Source organism: Nicotiana sylvestris, chromosome 6, assembly GCF_000393655.2.
Source record: "Nicotiana sylvestris chromosome 6, ASM39365v2, whole genome shotgun sequence".
In the NCBI taxonomy this organism is placed as follows: domain Eukaryota; kingdom Viridiplantae; phylum Streptophyta; class Magnoliopsida; order Solanales; family Solanaceae; genus Nicotiana; species Nicotiana sylvestris.
The window spans coordinates 23,852,129-23,873,969 of NC_091062.1; positions in this window are offsets into that span (position 1 = coordinate 23,852,129).

The window sequence follows — 21,841 nt, forward strand, 5'->3', positions numbered from 1 at the left end:
TGGATGGTTTTCCTCAAAATCTTCTTGATGTTTTTGTTTGCCGCTTCCACAGCACCATTGGCCTTTGGCCGATAAGGAGTAGAGTTCCTATGCGTTATTTTGAATTGCTCGCATACATCTCCCATTAAGTGACTGTTCAAGTTTGCTGCATTATCTGTAATGATAGTCGCAGGAATACCGAAACGACAGATAAGATTTGAGTGTACAAAATCCACTACAGCTTTTTTAGTGACCGACTTGAGAGTGACAGCTTCTACCCATTTTGTGAAGTAATCGATGGCAACCAGTATAAACCTGTGTCCATTCGAAGCCTTTGGTTCGATTGGTCCAATGACGTCCATGCCCCAGGCGACAAATGGCCAAGGTGCAGACATGGGATGCAGCTCCGTGGGAGGTGCATGAATCAAATCACCGTGCACCTGACACTGATGACACTTCCGAACGAAGCTAAAGCAATCCTTTTCCATGGTCATCCAGTAATAACCTGCTCGAAGGATTTTCTTTGCTAAGACATAACCGTTCATGTGAGGTCCGCACACACCTGCGTGTACTTCGTGCATGATCTTTCTTGCCTCCTCGATATCGACACATCTTAGAAGATTGAGGTCCGGGGTCCTCTTATACAACAATTCACCGCTCAGAAAGAAACCACTTGCATGTCGCCTAATGGTCCTCTTTTGATCTCCAGTAGCGTGCTCGGGGTATTCTTGTGTCTTCAGGAACCTCTTGATGTCATGGTACCAAGGCTGCGTATTTGATCCCGCCTCGATTACATTGCAGTAACCGTGTCTTTCCTTGATTTGGATTTCCAAAGGATCGACGTGGGCGTTGCCCGGGTAGGGTAGCATTGAAGCCAAAGTAGCAAGTGCATCTGCCAGTTCATTGTGACACCTCGGGATATACCTGAACTCTATTGATGTAAAGCGCTTGCTGAGGTCCTCCACATGCTGTCGGTAAGGGATAAGTTTGACATCCCGAGTTTCCCATTCGCCTTGAGCTTGCCGGATAATCAGGTCAGAATCTCCCATAATCAGTAAGTCTTTGACATCCTGATCGATTGTCATATGCATGCCCATGATGCAGGCTTCATACTCAGCTGTATTATTCGTGCAAAAGAAACGAAGTCTAGCTGTGGCGGGATAATGCTGACCAGAAGGCGAGATTAAAATTTCCCCAATCCCTACACCCTTGGCGTTCACGGCTCCATCAAAGAACATCTTCCAGACATGAGCGTCCTCCGAGACCACTTCTACAGTGTTTACTTCTTCATCTGGAAAGTAGGTACTCAATGGCTGGTATTCCTCATCGACCGGATTTTCGGCCAAATGATCTGCTAGCGCCTGGGCTTTCATTGCCGTGCGAGTGACATAGACTATGTCGAATTCCGTAAGCAAGATTTGCCATTTAGCCAGTCTCCCAGTAGGCATTGGTTTCTGAAATATATACTTCAAAGGATCCAACCTGCTTATGAGGAACGTAGTGTGGGCTTGGAGATAATGTCTCAGCTTTTGAGCAACCCACGTGAGAGCGCAGCATGTCCTCTCCAGCAGAGTGTATTTGGCCTCGTAGCCGGTGAATTTCTTGCTCAAGTAGTAGATTGCTTGCTCCTTCTTTCCGGTTACGTCGTGTTGCCCGAGGATGCAACCAAAAGAGTTCTCCAAGACTGTCAGATACAAGAAAAGTGGCCTCCCTGGTTCTGGAGGGACCAAGACTGGGGGATTCGAAAGGTATTCCTTGACTTTATCAAAGGCTTCTTGACACTCAGTTGTCCATTTAATCGCCGCATATTTCCTTAACAGCTTGAATATGGGCTCACACGTGCTTGTCAGCTGGGCAATAAACCGACTGATGTAGTTCAATCTGCCCAACAGACTCATCACGTCTTTCTTTGTTCTCGGGGGAGGCAGATCTCTGATAGATTTTATCTTAGTTGGATCTAGCTCGATACCTCTCCTGCTTACGATGAAGCCCAAAAGTTTGCCCGACGGAACTCCGAAAGCGCATTTGGCTGGGTTCAGCTTCAAGTCATACTTCCTTAATCTCTCGAAGAATTTCCTCAAGTCTTGGATGTGATTATCCTGCGTCCTGGACTTGACTATCACGTCGTCCACGTACACCTCTATTTCCTGATGCATCATGTCATGGAAAATGGCAGTCATGGCCCTCATGTAAGTAGCCCCAGCATTCTTCAAACCAAATGGCATGACCCGGTAACAGTAGGTGCCCCAAGGCGTGGTGAAAGCAGTTTTCTCGGCGTCCTCTTCATCCATCAGCACCTGATGATATCCAGCGTAACAATCTACGAAAGACTGTATCTCGTGTTTGGCGCAATTATCAACGAGGATGTGGATGTTAGGCAGCGGGAAATTATCTTTAGGACTTGCTCTATTCAGATCTAGGTAATCTACACATACCCGAGTTTTCCCGTCCTTTTTTGGTACTGGAACCACATTCGCCAACCATGTTGTATTTTGGACTACCCGAATCACTCCCGTTTTCAGTTGTTTGGTGATCTCCTCATTAATCTTGTCACTGACCTCAGTTTTGAACTTTCGTTGCTTTTGTTGAACTGGAGGACAATCAGGATGAATTGGCAATTTATGAACCACCAGATCAACACCTAGTCCCGGCATGTCATCATATGACCAAGCAAACACGTCTTTAAATTCAAAAAGAAGTTGAATTATCGCCTCTCGCGTTTTCTCGTCCGTGTGAATGCTTATCTTGGTCTCCCGGATTTCTTCAGGAGTTCCTAAATTAACCGGTTCGGTGTCATTCAGATTTGACTTAGGTTTATTCTCAAAGTATTCCAACTCTCGGTTTATCTCCCTAAAAGCTTCTTCCGCATTATATTCTGATTCTGGGTTCATTAATTCGCAGTTAAATAGCTCATTGTGACCTGGGCGTGAAGTCCGCAAGCATGTAATATTTAAAGCCGCATTATTATAACTGAAAAGAAAGATAAAAGGAAAAATAACAAAATCAGAACAAAAGAAAGAATGGGAAAGCAATGATGATTTTTTTCATTTTTCTTTGGAAAGTTGGAAGACAACAATGTTTACAACTTAGGAACTCAAAACAACAATTGAAAAGAAGAAAATGTTCAAGTTATGTCCTGGAGATAACTTGTGACACAGGAAAGGTGGCAGGACAACTCTACCCAGACTTCCGTCTAGTCGGGAATAACGTAGCCTCCCAGTTTTGAAGTTGGGCGTTCGGCCCCATGTACAGCATCTCAGCAGTGCTTGTGCCTTTACCTGGTTGAACCATGTGGACCTCGTAGAGCATCTCTCTCATTGCCCCACATATCTCCTCGATTTCCTCAGCTGTGAAGACCTCATCATCTTCTTCTTCAGCGTACCTTGGCCTGATGAAAGTTGCATTTAAATCCGGCAGTGGTCGAGGTAACTTCCAACCCTCATTTTTTCTTTTCTTTGCCCACTCTTTGTCTGCTGGAGTAGGTTTGAAACCTAGTCCAAAAGGTTTCTTGGTGACTGGCAAGGTAATGGGTTCTGTTATTCCCTGAAGGGTTCGTCCAAGCCCCTTCCCTGGCCTAAATCCGTGCCGGATCATCTCTTTGGCCACCATAACCGAGGCGTTAGACAAGAAAGGCTGGGGGCAGGGTATTCCCTCTTCGTGCTGCTCTGTCAGTACAATCTCGAAAGCTTGATAGACCGTATGTTCGCTCCCTTCTCTCGGTTCAAGATATGGGATGGATGGGTCCCGATAGATAGCATGCTCATCTTCCCCATGGACCACGATCTCTCGGTCTTCGTACTCAAACTTCACCATCTGGTGAAGAGTGGAAGGCACAGCTCCTGCCGCATGGATCTAAGGTCTGCCAAGGAGAAAATTGTAGGATGTATCCATGTCGAGCACCTGGAAGGTTACTTGAAATTCGACTGGTCCTATGACCAACAACAGGTCTATTTCTCCCATGGTATCTCTCTTGATGCCGTCGAAAGCTCTTACGCAGACATTGTTGGGTCGGATTCTTCCGGTCCCAATTTCCATTCTTTGTAGCGTGGAGAGCGGGCAAATGTCAACGCCTGAGCCTCCATCCAACATTACCCGCTTGACATAATAGTCTTCGCATTTAACTGTTAGATGCAAAGCCTTGTTGTGTGCCGCTCCTTCCGGGGGTAGATCGTTCTTGCTGAAAGAGATTTGGTTGACGGCGAAAAATCTTTCTGTCATCCGCTCTAATTGCTCTACCGAGGTTTCAACTGGCATATATGCTTCATTCAGGGTCTTTAGTAAGATCTTTCGATGCTCGGTCGACCTCATTAACAATGACAGCATGGACACTTGCTCGGGGTACTTGCGCAGTTGATCTATCACTTCGTAATCTGGCATTTTCATTTGTTGGAAGAACACTTCCGCTTCTTCAACACTTACGGGCTTCTTTGGCGGGAATCGCCTTTGTGTGGCGTTGTTCAGTTCTTGGGTATTTGAATACCTTCCAATGAAAGTATTTTCTGGAAGTTCTCCCATGACCTCTTTACCTTTGTACATTACCAAAGTCTTTTGATAATTCCACGGCACTGTGGACGGGTTGGTCATTGGCTTTTGTGGCACGCGTCCGATAACCACTGGCTCATTCAGCCGAGGTGGTTGAATCGTCCCCCGGACCACATAGGCCCCTTTCGGCACATACATAGGTTTTGTCTTTTTGATTGCGAAGTTCTACGTCTTCTCAGCTCGACCTCGTGGTATGTAAAGAACTTCATCTTTTACCGGTACCACTTTCTTTTCCACCTTCTTTTCAGGCTCTTTCTTTATAGCTTTGGCCTCCTCCCCCTTTTCTGATTTCTGGTCTGTCTCAGGCCTCTTCCCCGTGTCGACAATGGCAATTATAGCTTTCAAAGCAGGATCGAACTCTTTGTCTTCACAAATCATTCCGATCAGCGGCCCATTATTGTGAGCAGGTAATGGATTGTTAGTTACGTTCGGGATTTCCTCGTCCCTTAGCACTATTTTCCCTTGCTCTATCAAATTTTCGACCACTCTTTTCAACGACCAGCAGTCATTTGTATCATGTCCCTCGGCCCCTGAATGATAGGCGCATCTGACTCCAGCTTTGTAAGAAGGTGACGTCGGGTTTTGCCTTGTTTGAGGGATTGGTTGCAAGAAACCCAATTGGACTAGCTTCGGGAACAAAGTAGAGTATTGTTCACCGATGGGCATGAAAGTCCGCCGTCGAGGTGGCTCCTGAGGGCGAAAGTTATTCTGCAGGGGTTGTGGGTTATAGTGGTTGCGGTATTGAGGCTGATTTCTGGGAGGTGGAGCTGGGCCCCGGTTGGCTTGTTGTGGTGGATGGGCATAAGGTTGGGCATTCATGACCATATAAGGTTGATGAGCATATGCCAAATTGGAGTGGGGGTAATAGTGTTGTGGGGTTCTTTCCGGGAAACGGGGCTTGGGATGATGATACTCCCTTGCTTCCGAGGCTGCCATAGTCGTTTCTTCTTTCTTATTCCCTCTTGTCATTCCTCCGGACCCGCTTTGGACGGCCTGGGAGGTTGCCTTTATGGCTGCTTGACTCAGAATTCTACCTGTTTTCAGACCATTTTCTACCATCTCTCCAATCTTGATCGCTTCCGCGAATGGCTTACCCATGGCTGACATCATGTTTTGGAAATAGTCAGAATCTTGAGCCTGGAGAAAGGTAGTGACCATTTCCACTTCATCCATGGGGGGCTTCACTCTTGACGCCTGTTCACGCCACTTAATAGCATATTCTCTGAAGCTTTTTGAAGGTTTCTTCTTTAAATTCGACAGAGAATTTCGGTCTGGCGCAATGTCGATGTTATACTGGAATTGTTTCACAAAATCTCTGGCGAGATCATCCCATATATGCCATCGAGACATTTCCTGGTCCATATACCATTCCGAGGCTATCCCTACTAGACTTTCCCCAAAATATGCCATTAGCAGTTCTTCTTTTCCGCCGGCTCCCCGCAATTGGTTGCAGTATTTCTTAAGATGTGCAATGGGGTCACCGTGCCCATCGTATTTCTCGAACTTCGGGGTCTTGAAACCCGCTGGCAGGTGCACGTGAGGGAACATGCATAGGTCGGCGTAAGAGACGCTCTTCTGTCCGCTCAATCCTTGCATATTCTTCAAACTTTGTTCAAGGCTTCTCATTCTCTTGGCAATCTCATTTTGTTCTGCAATTCTGGGGTTCTGATCTTGCCCGGGTGCAAGCTCGCACTGAGGCGGTAGAGGATTAGTGCTGGTAGCGAACCTAGTTGGTTCCATTGAGAACGATGGTGCTTGGAATGTAAAAGAGGATGAGTCAAAGCTTGGTTTGTACGTGGCAGGTTGTGCCGTGATTGGGCAAGGCGATGCAGTAAAGATGTTCATGCTTGCATCGGTGGCTGACATTCGGGGATGAGGCTCAGAAGGCGATCCAGCAGAGAAGGCTGAGGTGGCTGGGTACCCGAATGGGGTAGCAGGATAATTTATGGGGACATTAGAAGTCCCACTTGACCTGGAGAATAATTCAGGGAATCCGGGGACGACACTTGGCGGCTCTTTCCCATTATTCCAGTCGTCCAGCATTTCCAACATGCGGAGCCGTAGGATTCTATTTTCCTCCGCAGTTGCGGATTCAGGTGTGAGGACGGCTGAGATCGAGCTCTCCTCGGAAACAGGGATTGTTTGCAATGGAATTTCTGAAGACATTTCCACACTTCCTTTTGACCTGGTGAAGTAAGTGTGAGTACTGCTTCTGGTCCTAACAACAGGTAGTTGAACACTTCTCCTTGACCTCGTGAAGTATGAGTGCGAGGCCAGACTTTCACCAAACCAACCGTCTTTCCAAAAACCCTGGAATACTCATCGACAAACGCACGGTTAATTTGCAGCAAATAACAGATAGTTAATCTCACGTTGGGCATGATGCACCTATACAGTTAAGTGGATTACTATATGTTTGCTACGAGAGCATGCGTCATTCCGGCATTTTCCTCTTATTAGTTTTTCCCCTTTTTTTTATTATTATATTTTTTTTTCTTTATTTTGCAGTAAAAGAAATGCGACCGAATCCGATGAGGATTGCCTACGTGAATCAGATCATTACGTAGTTCGAAAAACACAAATGAGCGTAAAAGAAGCAACCTCTTTATTATTGAAATGGTCTATTACAAACTACATTTTGCAAAAGAAAAAGCAAACTTCGAAAATAAACCTAGACTCAAAATAGACTAAAAATCACCCTGATGGGAAAAACAGGCAGAAGATGCTAAGATGCAGATTTGACTTATGAATGCATTATGGTTTTGAAAATTGGTGTCCGCGGGGCATCGTTCGGCCTCGCCGCGGTCCTAGGCGTGAGATCCCTCTCAAGTTGCTCTAGCTCGTGCATAGTCTGCTTGACATGACCCATTACTGCCGAGAGGATGGTAACGCTGGACATGTTCTCACATCGTAGACATCGTCTGGTGATGGCATGGGCAATGGCCTTGATCCTATCTCTGGTTTGCTTTTTCTCTACGAGTAGGCGTTTTATCTGATCGTTGCATATCTTGAAGACTTGAGCATCCTGTATATGCTGATGCTTCAGTCGTCGTACTTCCGACTTCATCTGGGCTATTGAGTCGTACCAGTATCTGCTCTCAATTTGGAAATCCTTGGCCTGATTAACTGCTTTGATCTCAAGTGCAGCTATCTCTCTCTTTATTTTAGCAACAGTTTTCTCGTGGTCGCCTTCCAATTGATTCAGGTACCGGCGATGCTTATCTGCTCTTGTATCCCACTGTGCCATGAGCTCCGCTATGACGTTTTCAGATTTCTCCAAACCATCTTGCCATTCCCTGATTTCGCTTTTTAGCCTTTTTATCAGCTTCTCGTCTGATCGATGCCTTGGCTGTTTACCCGCATCCACCCTTATCTGTTTGATCTGGGCTCTGAGCATGTCGTTTTCCTGAATTAACCTGTTCCGCTCTCCCAGATCGGTAGCAACTTGCACGTTGTGCTCATATTTCAAGCTTTCCACTTGTTGCTTTAACCTGCTGATTTCGGCGCAATAGCCTCTTTCTTTCGCTAACCAATCCCACTGCCTTTGCGATGATTCGGTGAAATTCCGGATGTGGGGTCTCTTAGCCGGCCTTTCAAGCTCAAGTTCCCTTCTATACCATGCAAGGTAACCTGGCGCCGTCTCTCCTTTGGCTCGATCCCGCACGCAAGTATCTGATTTCAAATATTGACACTCACTCCAGATTTGGCGAATCTTTGCTTCTGGGAATTGTCCGTTAGGACTTATCTCAACTGCTTGAGTGCTAAGATCTTCCTCATGAGGTACTGTCTGGCATCTTCCGAACTGTCTCAAAACTCGGCAGGGTGCGTAAGGTTGAATGCTCTTAAGCCCCATCAGTAAGAAATGAGTCTTAGCTGCCTACATATATAGGATCTCATCAACAGGCAACCATCCTAGCGTCCATTGTATTTGGCTGGCCGTAAGAGCTTGAAAGAACGAGGTCCATGCCAGGACTCCTTTGGGCAAACTGATCTCTTTGGTTCTCGTGTAAGATTCTTCTATGCAGGTCTTTGCCGGGGAACCATGGCTCAAAATCTCGGAATGATGGCAGAGGTGCTCGGTCATCCATATCTGTAGGAGCAAGTTACAACCTTCGAAGAAATTTCCCCCAGCTTTACAAGCTGTAAGAGCTCGAAAGATGTCAGATACCACCATAGGCGCGAGAGTACTGTCACTTTGCGTGAGTAAAGTGCTGACGACCCCGGATATCTTCAAATCAATGTTTCCGTCTTTCCTTGGAAATACCAGAAGGCCCAGGAACATCATCATGAACGCTACCCGTCTGTGCTTGTCCCACTTCTGACGAACTCCTTTGCTGCACAGTTTGTTGATTGGATTATTGAATCCCCCCTCATGACCGTACCTATCATATATGAAGCATGGAGTACAAAATCCGGCTGCCAGATCCGGGTTGTGGACTGTTCTGGGTATCTTCAATGAATCTAGGAACCGATGTACCGTGACAACTCTTGGGGCGACCAAGTATTTTTGTCTTAAAGGAAGTTCAGCATTCCCGATGTACCCAGCCATTTCTTCCAAAGTCGGGGTGAGTTCAAAATTAGAGAAATGGAAAACATTGTGCGCCGGGTCCCAGTAGGTAATCAAAGCTCTTATGATATCTCCCCGAGGCTGGATTTCCAACAAACCCACGAGACCTTTCAGATATTTCTTGACCTCATTTTGTCCTTCAACACCTAGATCATTCCACCATAGCCGTAACTTGACAGGGATTTTGGTCATTATTGAAAAATGTTCATTTTGCATCGTGCTCATCCTGCACATTTATTAAGGTGATTTTAACAAAAATGAATTGACTCAAAAATATTTTACAAAGGGGATCAAGTTTTGAACACGGCCTTTAAACACTTTGGGGACGAAGATTTTAAGGCTGTGTGGGTCAACTGGACAAAAATGCTAAGCAAGACCCAAAGGTGGCTGTTTATGCAAAGTCAGCCTTCCGGCGTCCCTTTTTCGGAAACATTCGGCCATTTATGATAAAACAGTGTCACCCGACTTATTTATGACTCTTTTTTAAAAAAATTGACACATCTTCTTTTTTTCTATTTATTTATTGATTTTGGTTATTTTAGCAAAATGTGGTTGAACCCGACGAGGGTTGCCTACGTATCTCACATCCGGTGAGAATCAAACCGGCGTAGTTCGGGCTATCGTGAATAGAGAAAATCAAATAAACTTAGAAAACAAGAATATATATTTTTATACTATTTTTGAAAAGAGATAAAGATTAAAGAAAATATTTATTATTTTTTTTTTTAGGAAATATTTGGACTATTAGTCTGAATTTATAAAAGGGGTACTACAAAAGAAACAACATTTTTTTGAATTATGAATTTTCCGTTTTATTTTTTTATTTTTTTATTTTTTTACTTTTAAATAAATACCTTCTCTTTTTTTTGATTTTGAAAATGATAAAAAGAAAATTTTTATATTTTTTTTAAAATCAAACTAGAAGACAATCTCTTTTTTTATATATATATTTTATATATATATATATTTTAGAAGAAATTCCGGTGAGGTTTCGACACTATTCGGACATTGGTTTTTCTAGAAGAAGTAATTATCTCCCCACGCTGCTATTTTTCCTTTTTAATTTTTTTATAACCGGTCAGCATGCGGAACTGAAGCAAATAAATGCGCAAAACAAATAGGATGCAGCAGGATGGTCTTTTCATTTCCGGTTGCCTGTCCTAGACGGACCCAACCCCTGTGTTGAGTCCCCTAAGTCAAATGCAACATGATGCAAATAAGCGTTCCTACTAGGGATCCGGCATGAAGTCAAGTTATTCTAGGTTCGTAACCTGGGTATTTGTTCTAGACTGTGTACCCGAGCGGACAACTCGAGTCGAGGAGGGGGCTACGTACCGGGGACCCGCGAGATCGTCCGGCTTTGTAACTTGTCCGACCTCTTTCTTATTTCAGGTATTGACACTAACAGAATAGGGAGTCTCGACCAGCGAGCTTCTCCCCGGAGGTAAGAAGAGAAGGGTTTCGGCACAGTTTATATACAGTTCAGATAATATCAAAGCGGTAAAAGACAACATTTAGCACGTTATGCAAAAACATGTAATAAAGATCAGATAATAAAGCCAAATATAACAATTATTCTAAGCTCGAATTCTTGAACCCTGAACCAGTGGTTTTGGGTTAATTATCCCCAGCAGATTCGCCAGAGCTGTCACACCTCCTTTTTGCGCGCCCGGCCCCGAAGGGTTAAATGCGCGGGTGGAGTTTTTCCAATTTAAGTGACAATATTCGAAATGGGATTATTTATTTAATTCAGAGTCGCCACTTGGGAAAGGTTTGGCTTTTGGTGTCCCAAGTCACCGGTTTATCTTGAATCCCAAATCGAGGAAAAATATTCGACTTTCCAAATGAAGTCTGCGAACCAGAAATTCTAAGTAAGGAATTCTGTTGACCCGAGGGAAGGTGTTAGGCACCCTCGAATCCCGTGGTTCTAGCACGGTCGCTTAAATTGTTATAATGGCTAAATATCTGATTTAAATACATGTTATGACTTACGTGCTTTTATTAAGTTTAAACCGCTTTTATTATTATCACTCATTTATAGAATTGCAACGTCGTGAAAAATGCATCTCGAGCCACGTCACAATCAATGCACCCGTGGTCGTCAACACATTTTGACTCCGTTGAGACTTAGATTTGGGTCACATCAATGTGCACCCGTGTTTAAGAAGGTAATTTAATTAAGTCGCGCCTAAAGAGTCTAACGTGTTGTTATCTTTGGAGAAGGCAAGGAAATTCACTATACCGCCCATCTCCAAATTATAAATGTTTATTTATTGAGGGCCCCGCAATGTGTATCTTTCTTCTAACGGGGCTCATCTCATTATTTAAAAGAGATATCCTAAAGTGGCTACATTTTCTGTTATGTTTGTCTCTAAAATAAAAAGGGAAAAGGTACGTGCTAAATTACTTAACCAAATCCGGATTTCCTGTCAATCATTTGATTCATTGGGTGAATTGTTTGAAAGATGAAGAATGCAGTATCTCGTGGAACCTGCCTTCAATTTTAATGAAAATGACATACAAGCTGGTGAAACGCTACAACTACTCCAAACATTTCTTGAGTTGAATTTAGCTAAACTTATTTAGGCAAGATTAAATGAATTAACTACTAGGCGTTGTTACTAATGGGATTTGAATGTGATCTTATGTACTGCCTAACGAGACCCAGCAAAAGGACTAAAATAAAACAAGGCAGCATAGTATAAGTTTGGAGTATCCATACCCCGTATTAACAAACAACTACAAACTAAAACATGAAGGACTAAGCTCAGATGAGTGTTAGTTAACATACACTTTCGTACTATTGAATTGTAAACTAACAACTACACAGGCCCATTAATATACCATGAATATTACAACAAATAACTTTAAACTTCTTCAACCTTTTTCATTTCATGCTTTCAAACTGTTTCGGTTACACCAATATGGGACTTGAAATGTGTACCTGGGAGATGCTTACAATGAAGAAAGCAGGAGAGTCAGTTGAGCAGCGGTGCAAACGAAACAACAGCAGTAGCAGATAAATAGCAGCAGGACAAATTCCAGTGCAAGATGCAATTATAGACGAGGGAAAAGGCCAAATGATGGCAGCACACAGTGTAGTAGAAATGGAACTCCAGACAATCCAATTCCGAGATAAACCAATGCAACAAACACTACCAGTAATCTCGACTGAAACTTAGAAGAAGCAATGCTACCTAACAGATTGACAGCAGATGAACTTCAAACAAAACCAAAGTTTCTGATTTCCTGTCTGTTTTTTTATTTCTTGCTCTCTTTTTATCCCTATCTATCTCTCTCTGTCTGTGTATTTTAAAATCCAGAACCAGTCCCTCAATGTTTATACCTTCCTTGTTTTACTTCTCTGTCTTGTGTTATTATCAGAAATCTCCCTGTGTCTGTCTCCTGTATGTTCTGTGTGTATTAATATGTATGTATTTCAGCTCTCTCTTCTCAAATCTATCCTCTCTCTGTTCTCTTGTGTCTCTCCTTATGTCTGTCCTGTATGTTCTTCCTCTCCTTTCTTTTATAAGCCTCCCATCGCCCCTTTAATAGCCTGTTTTACACAAATCAGAACATCCTCCCGTGTGCTTTCTTATTTTCAGATTCCACTTACTATTTAAATAAGAACAAACTCCCCATGATATTCCCTGGAAGACGTACCTTTTAAGTGAGGTTTAATATTTCTAAACTAAAGCAGGATGATGGGCAGCAGAATATATCTGATAGCATATGCTGTCAAACTATTTTTAAATCAAAAGCCCTTTTATGCAGGAACCAGGCTGTGCACAAATGCACCTGTGAGGCACAAATGCACATGTTGTGCACAAGTGCACATGCCCTCCAATTCAGAACTGTAACTAAACCAAACATTCCTTTTGCATTTCTGATTCAAATTAACAACTATAAGTAAACAAACTTAGTTCCTAATTGATTCAAGCAAATGCTTAGAGAAGTAAGTCGATTTGTTATTGTTCGGACAACTGAAACTAATTGACGACATATATCGACTCGACTATACTAGTTATAACACATACAATCGAAACCAAAATCAGACATTTAACAGTGTAGGACACATGATTCGAATTGTGCTGACTAAGCGAAAATTGTACTCGAGGAATCAGTTAGTCAGTTCAAATTTAAAAATCAGCTAATTGCACAACACTTACATACACATTATCAGAAAAGACAGAAAGACTCAATCAAACAACAGAGGTTCAGGCAAAGTGGACAGGGCACAGTTGATAAAATTCAAGGACACAAACAAAACATGAACAGACCTTTAAAACAATCAGATGAACCAAAACAAATAAAGAAAAGAAAGAACTCACCTTAAACCCCGAAAAATCAAAAGACCTTAGCTTGGACTCGAACAGACCTTTCTTAAGGCTGAACGGACTTTAATCGAAGTGTTTCTCAGATGAGAAACACTTCGATTAAAGTCCATTAGACCTTAATCTCTTCGGCTTGAACAAGACACGGACCATCGACGAGGAACCCTAAGGTTCCAAAAATCAGATCTGGGATTCATGCTTCCCTGGTCAGATTCGGACCAAACCAAGCATGGTTTGGTCACGAGGGGGTCTGGGGAGCGTCTGGTGTGAAACTGGGGTCAAACGGTGTAAGTCAGGTTCCGACTCGAATCTTCAAATAAAGATTCGAGAAGGTGGGAAGGGATTCGAGCTAGGTGGTTAACAGATCCAGGTTCAGGATGGCGAGGGGGTTCTATGGTGTTAAGGGGAAGGTCACCGGCGTTCATGCCGCCGGGTTTCTGGTGAAGGGAGATGGGGGCGGCTAGGGTTTGAAGGGGAAGGGTCTGTGAAGACGAAGGCCGGGGTATTGGATAGGGGGCAGGGTATGGTTGGAAGATTATATATGGGATGGGTGGGTTGATCTCAGCCGTTGGATGAGGCAAGATGGAAGGCCCAGATCTTTCATCTGATGGGGAAACGGTGTCGTTTCATCCTAAAGGGGTTTGGGTCGGTCCGGGTGGAAACGGGTCGGGTTCCTCAGTGGGTTATGGGGAATTGATCTTGGCCGTTGATCAATTTGAGATCAACGGCCCAGATCAGACTGGATTAACACGGCGTCGTTTGGACGCTCTGGGTGTTAGCTGGTGTGGACCGGGTTTCACAGGGGTTTTGGGCTGAGTTTGTTTGGGCCAATTTGTTTAAAATTGGCCCAAGTCCGAAAAGATTTTTTTTTATTATTATTTTATTTTCTTCTTTATTTTAAAAACAAAACCTAAGTAAATCAAATTAAAATTAAATAAACACTTAATACAATTATTTGCACACACCTTAAAATATTTTAAAACAGGTAAAATCAAGCAAAAACAAAATCACGGACAAAGATGCCTATTTATGATTTTCTATTTAACAACCGGATTACGGTTCAAATTATGCATGACACATACATTTTTGTATTTTGTTTTAATAAAATAAAATGGGCAAAAAATCATAAATAATTAACAAAGTGCCATGTAAAAATCCAAAAATTGTACAGCAGGACCAATTGTTATTATTTTTTATTTCTTTTGGAGCGATTGTCGCGCGAAACAAAAATCACGTGCTCACAGCGTGATTACCAAGAGGAAAAGTAAACTAAATATGAATTAGGGACTGAGTGATTTGGTAATAGTCAGCATCATGAGAATTTCAGATCGCATTCCGGCAATAATAGGATGGACAATAGAAGAAGGTTCATGAGAAATTCAGAGAATGGTCATTCAGGAAGACTCTTCCCTAAAGCAAGCAATGTTAGCAAAGTTAAGCTTAAGGGATTGTATGTACCAGTTACATTAAGTGTCAGCCTCGCGAGTAAGGGGATTTGTCATCCTTGGTACAGAAGGATTGCCGCAAGGCGAGTAAGGATCATTGATGTTGAGAAACGATACCAAATATGAAGAGGTAAAACATCTATAGGTAGATCCTCGTGGCTTCAGCTCTTAGTACACCCCTAAAGGGGGAAATATGGAGTGATGTGGCATTAAGTCAAAATAAATGGGTTCTAGTGACTATGGAATAGTAAATGAAAAATGCGATAAATGAAAGAGGAATGAGATGACAGTTATCCAAATCTTACAGTTATGCTACGATTCAAGAATATTGTGCAAGCACGATGTCAAGGAGAGGAAGTAAAGGTTCCTGCCCAAGCTGTTATTAATAAATAAGGAGCCAGTGCGAGACGTAAGTTAAGACAAAAGGAAATAACCCAAGAAAGATTACAAGGAATATTGATATGATAATGGGCCAACGAGTAGTTAGTAATTGGTCAGGAAGATCCTAGTTATGGCTAAACAAGAGGTTACAGATGAGTCATCAGATCGTGTGAGATAAAAATAATAGAACCCAACATAGAGAGTTCAGCCTCGAAGAATATCATTATAATACTTGAGATATATTCAAACAAGAGTCGGGGTAGTTAAAGATAACGTATGAGTGTTACGGGGATAAAAGAAAGTGCCACTGGGAAGGCAGTCAAAATATCAGTTCAGAAGCAACCATACAAGCACAAGGGCATAGAAGTAAGCAACTACGGATGATTATAGGCAAGTAAGGAACTCAAAAAGGTCCGTAATAAGCTCACATATTTACGAGAGTCAAGGGTTCTCCCTAAGTACTACAACGAAAGACTAGCTGAGGAGATAAGAAAGAAGGCTTCAACCTAAGCACAACGACCTAAAGAGGAAATGGTCATGTAACAACAATCTCGCAACAACATTGTAAGCATTCCAAAGGAAAGTGGAACCTACCGTGGCTAATGAATGGGAAGTAAGAATTAAAAATAATATTCGAGATCATATGAGTTGCATGAAAACTCTGGCAAGTGTGGGTACTAAGATAAGCTAAGTATGGACGCAACAAGGGGCAGAAAGACCAGGAAAGGTAATTGCACATGTTTAAAGAAAGCTGAGATGGAACAAAAGGAATTATTCGATCAATGATCCAGAGTTAGTACGTTATGGATACACTCAAGATTTTGGAGCATTATCTAGGCAACATATTTGTTGATAATCATATAGCCATATAAGACTCCGATATAAGTTAAGAAAAAGAATTAAGCCCAGGGCATAGACAAAGGATTGAATTGTTAGAAGATTGTATCATGGATATTCCATAACGCCCATGAAAGGCTAAGGTAATAACTGATACCATGAGCCACGGATTGGAAGATAGCTTAAGCCTACGTAAAGGCTGATCAGAAGAAAGAGGAAACCAAAGAATTACATCACCCAAGTGAATCAGGAGTCTGATTATTGGACCTAGAAAAATTATAGAAGTTGTGCTTGAGAACATGATAGAATCATTCTTAATATAAGATGTTCAAGAGAAATAACACAACAACCATAATCTATAATGGCTCTATAAGGAACCTAGCTGGAAGAAGTACTAGCCTTATAAGAAGTCAGTACGAAGCTCCCACCGAATTGTGTATGTACCAGAGGTTTGAGTATTACAATAGAGCTTCAAGTTATGGATGTGAATTACACCTAGGTGGAAGGGAGGTCACGAAACAGATAGAAGATACGATGCGAGATTTTAAGGTAAGTAAGGTAAAGGTGAATAACGTATGAGATACTCAAAGGCAGAAGATTGTGAATAGTCCATACTTCGCGTAGAAGGCTATAAGCACAGGGATCCAATAACCGGGAATGATAGCAGCATCGTCGGCGGCATGTCTTCCAGCCTATGGTTTCTAAGTACTGAGAGATCTACTTAAGAGAATAGAGAAAAGTTGGAGACGATGTGATGTCTCGCTTGACGTTCCAAAATAACATAAGAAAATCTATGGTGCAAGCATGTTGAAGGAAAGTTTATAAATGGATATGTATAGGTCGCAAGCTAGAGTATGATAGAGCGATAAAGTTTTAAGGAAGCATGAGTAAGGATGAGGAAAGACATGTGAAAAGGTGACGAGAATGGTTAAGTCTTTAGGATTAAGCCCATGAAAACAAGAAGAGCAGACAGTTTCTCTATGTTATACAAAACTCACTATAGCTTTAATGAACTAAAATGAGTCTAAGATTAATAGTATTTAGAAGGAATGAAATGCTGACCTGGTAATAAAATGAGGGTATAATTATGACAGATACAGGATGATGTTCGGGCCTTCGTTTGAATAATGATTTTTTTTAAAAAAAAAAGAGAAGGAGAAAAGATTTCGCTGGCGGCAGGAAATTAGAATATCCCCATAAGGTGAATCACATTGAGACACTATGAAATACGATTCTGGGAATCACTTCGAATATTCCTTGGGGTAACATAAGCCCTAGGGGCAAAGTATTATGTAAGAAGTTAAAGTTATCAGTGGTATATCGTAGATCAATATTGAGGTAAATCAATAATAGATGGACAAAAGTCACAAAGTATGAGATGAGATTGGGCTGTCATTGTAAAGATGAGCAGTAATGAGGAAACATTAAAGGACTTAAATTTATACATATGGAATAAGTGTTGATACACAATTTTTCCCTGTATATTTTTAATATGCAAAATACTCTCAAAATAGCATGTATGTGCATTTATAAGTATGTCCGAATGTTTTATTATTTTTTTCTTAATTTTTAAAGATTTTTAAATCAATTTATTACCCTATTTTATCAAGAAAAACCCAGTAATTATCCCCGAAATTATCATTTTGCATGATTCACTTATTTTATTCTCATATTTATATTAACATATAGCTAGCATAATTTTTGCATATTTTTACAAATTTATTTAGTATTTTTAAAGCAAAATTGCATATAATTACAATATTGGCCTCTTTCAAGATTTAATTATAATTATAATTATAAAACCGACTCCAGTATTTTTAGTTTGATATCTATGTATTATTAATCATTTTAGTACCTTTAAGTTGTTTAGAGAAATTATTTTACTATTTTCTATAAATTTATTAAGGGAAAATGGCAATTTAAATGTTAGCCCATTTGCATTTCAAATTTTAGCCAGATTTGAAACCCCAATTAAACCCAATTTCAAATCCAATTACCCAGCCCAAATCCTAAATCTATCCGACCCATGACCCTATAAAATAACCCGCCCGAATTCCCCTTCAATTCAGGCAGTTGATCAAAAGGATCAACGGCCACCCTTAACCCCTTCCTTTTTTAACCCGGCCTAACCCCTAAACCTAATCATTTCCCTTCTGTACTCGCCCTTGAATACCCCCCTTTCTCCCAGTTCTCTCTCAAGCTCCCCTCAAACCCTAGCCGTCTCCCTCCGCTTCTACCCTAAAATTACCGGAATCCATGGCTTCCAAGGCCACTGAAATCCTATACCGTCCTCATATAACTCCTACACGCCTGGTTACTATAGTTTCAAGGCCTGACCATGAAGAAGCTTGGCCCAGACTTTGTTCGATTTGAGTTCTATGGCTGTCTCCGACCTTGCTCCGGCCAGCCATGGCTATTCGAGCCTGATCTCGACTTCTCCTGCTTAGATCAATGACTTTCCAAGCCTTTATTACCATCTGAGTTCTTCTGAAACCCTAACTTTTGAGGTTCTTCTGATTTCTTTAGATCTGTTCTAGATCCTTGTTTTCCCTAAACTTTCAAATGCTTTCTCAAAGTTTCTTTCAAAACTCTGCTTTCAAAACATTTATCTTTTCCGATTTAGGGTTTTGGCAAGATATTTAGAAGTCTCTCTAATTTTTAGCATGTTCTACTGTGTTTCTTATGTTGTTCTTCTACTATGTTTCTTATGTTGATTTTTCTACTGTGTTTCTTTATGTTAAAGTCTTAAGTTCTTTCTTAGGGTTTCTGATTTTATTTTCTTTGCTGATATTTTTACTTGATTCTCTTGTCTTTCACCTCTACACTCGATTGATGGCAAAAACCCTAAGATTTGGGGTTCATTCGAGTTCTGATATTATTTGTTATGTGATTTGTTTGTTCCTCATCTCCGAACTTGTTTGGTTTCAAAACCCTAATTTCTTTGGACCTATTTGAGTTTCTTAAGTTATTTCATCTGTTTCTCGACTGAATTTCAAAATCTTTTGTTTCTTTATATGATTCTGAATCCCTGCTAAACTCTTCTAAGGTCTTTCTACTGGACCCTTGCATGCTATTTGATACTCTCTCCCTTCTCCATTGCTGAGTTACTAAAACTGACATATGTGACTACCATGTTCCTATAGTCCACTACTTACTGATTTTGCAATTGCATGACACTTTTCTTTGTCCTAAATTCAACCTCGCATGCCTAATACTTGTGTACTCTTTATATATGCTGAGCTTCTCCTCTAAAATGACTTCCAATTTTTGACTGATTTCAGACCTCCTTGTGTAAGTCTGATTGATTCTTTCCTTGTTTTACTAATTTCCTTATTTCTTAGTTTGATTTGAAAACTTTCCTTAGCCTTTCTGACTTGGTTTATTCATGAACCAGTAATTTCGAATCTCTGACTCCTTGATTTACTATGTACTGATTGATTCTTACCTTATTTGCTTAACAATGTATTTCAAAGATCTTTCCCTTAATTAAACTCCTATGAATTTACCCCTAATTGTCTACTTTGCACAAGATCCTTATTTGATCTCTTTCCTTAAATGATTTCTGTTCATTACCGTTTAAGTTTGAACTCCTTAATTAAAGGAAGTTCTTCTACTAATTGATTTTAATTGGTACATGGTTATTTTCTTGCCTTATTCTTTGCATGTTTTCAAACTATAAATACCATGTTCTTTCATTGACACAAAGACACACGAACACTCTTAGTCTTCTGAACTCACACTCACATTCAAAAAGCACTCTCTCTTGTTACTTGTAATGTGGCCTGCTTTCTTTCAAGTACTGCTACTGCTGTATTTTGCTTCTTTGAAACTGGTATGTCATGATTAAGGTTTTCAGCAACCACAACAATGTGTTTATTTAATACCTTCACTTGCATGGCTGCCTATTGCTTTTGTTTAGTTCAGAATTTACTTTAGCATGTAATTTCCTTCCTATTATTCATCCCAGACCCCCTACCCCAATGTGTTTGATGCTAATGGTTTGTTTGAGGCATAACATTATTAAGTATTATTGTTTATGGCTCAAACTTGATTCCCCTGGAATGATGATCTCTATGTCACTATCATATGTTGTGTATTCTTGTTGATTTGTAAGCATAACAACACTCTCTATTGTTGTGCATGCCCAGAATTAGCTAAATGCCTAAGCACATAGGCTCTTTGCAACTTCCCTATTCTCCTGAACCCCTTTTGTGTACTTGTTTGTAGCTATTTCCCTCTCCTTTATTCCCCAGAACTTTGCTCCTCACTTGCACTCTCTCGTAGACTTTAAGTTATGGCCCCCTCTTGTGAGCCTTGCCTTGAGACCCCTTGAGCTCCCTCTGAACTTGAACACTTGAGGGTTGGCCCTTCCACACCGCACTTATCCCCATTCTGATAATGCAATTTGGGTGTGAGCATTTCCCGGAGTCCCATTGAGGCTCTTAGGGAACTTTGACACACTCAGATTGGAGAAAGGCTTTGGATCAATGGTCTTTGAGTTGGGTCTATCATGTAACTCAGAGAGGAAGTCAGAATCAGGCTTCCTCTAGTTGTACCTTTTTTTTACTTTTCTTGATGTAATTTTATTTATTCTAGTTTGTAATAATTTGTAATAAACATTTGGGGCTGGTTAGTGAAAAAAGGTGGGTAACTATGTATGCAAAGGATAGAAATCATGACTACTATATTCTTGCATATTCAACCACATATAGAAACCATGTCTATAGGATTCTGCATATTTAATTTCACTTAGAAATCATGTCTATGGGATTCTGCACATTTAACTTCACTTAGAAATCATGTCTATAGGATTCTGCATATTTAACTTCACTTAGAAATCATGCCTATAAGATTCTGCATATTTAACTTCACTTAGAAATCAAGTCTATAGGATTTTGCATATTCAAACTTCACTTAAAATCATTTCTATAAGGCTTCTGCATTTCGATGCTACGTCTACAAGGTCTTAAAATCAGTAACGCCTAGAAAGCATGCCTATATGAGTTTCTAATAAAAAATCTGATTCGCCTCACTCAATGTTAGATATAAAACCAGTAGTAATGGCTGCTACATTTGCAGAACTTGTAATTAATTTGTTTAAATTCTGCCTCTCTCTTTCAATAATATGAGTCCCTTACTTAGCAAGTTTAACGAGTACGCATTCAAACAGTTCATTTCGAGCCTTACTGTTTCATTGCTTTCTGAATCCAGTAGATACCATACTTATAAGATCCTTGTCCAACACTTAGGCAAGCCCTAGGGTAAAAAATATAAACTGAATCTGCTTCTGTTAATAATTACAACTAGCAGGCAGGCCTGATTCGGACTTCTTATCTGAGCTATGTGATAAACTGAAACTGTCTCAACAATTTCCTCTCACTCGTCTTTAATACCTTTTAAATCAGACCTAAACACTATGTGTAAGTCATGCTAATTACATGCTTCTTTGTTTAAGGAGGTATATCTGAGCCTCTACTTGTTATATGCTTTCCCCAATTTGCAATACGTGTTTTGTATGTCACATTAGAGTTTTTTTTTCATTTGAAGCTACAAATAAGCCTAATATCCCTCCCTTTTAGGATTAGTAGTCCTAAATGCCTCCGGGACTGATAGGATTGGGACGGGTAATAGCATGCAAGAAGTAAACGAGATCAATCCGCACTTTAAATACCTTAACAGGGTGGGAAGGGTAGATATGGATATGATGACCACGCGATAATGTCACGTGTAGCCCCTCATTGAGGAGTTATTATCGG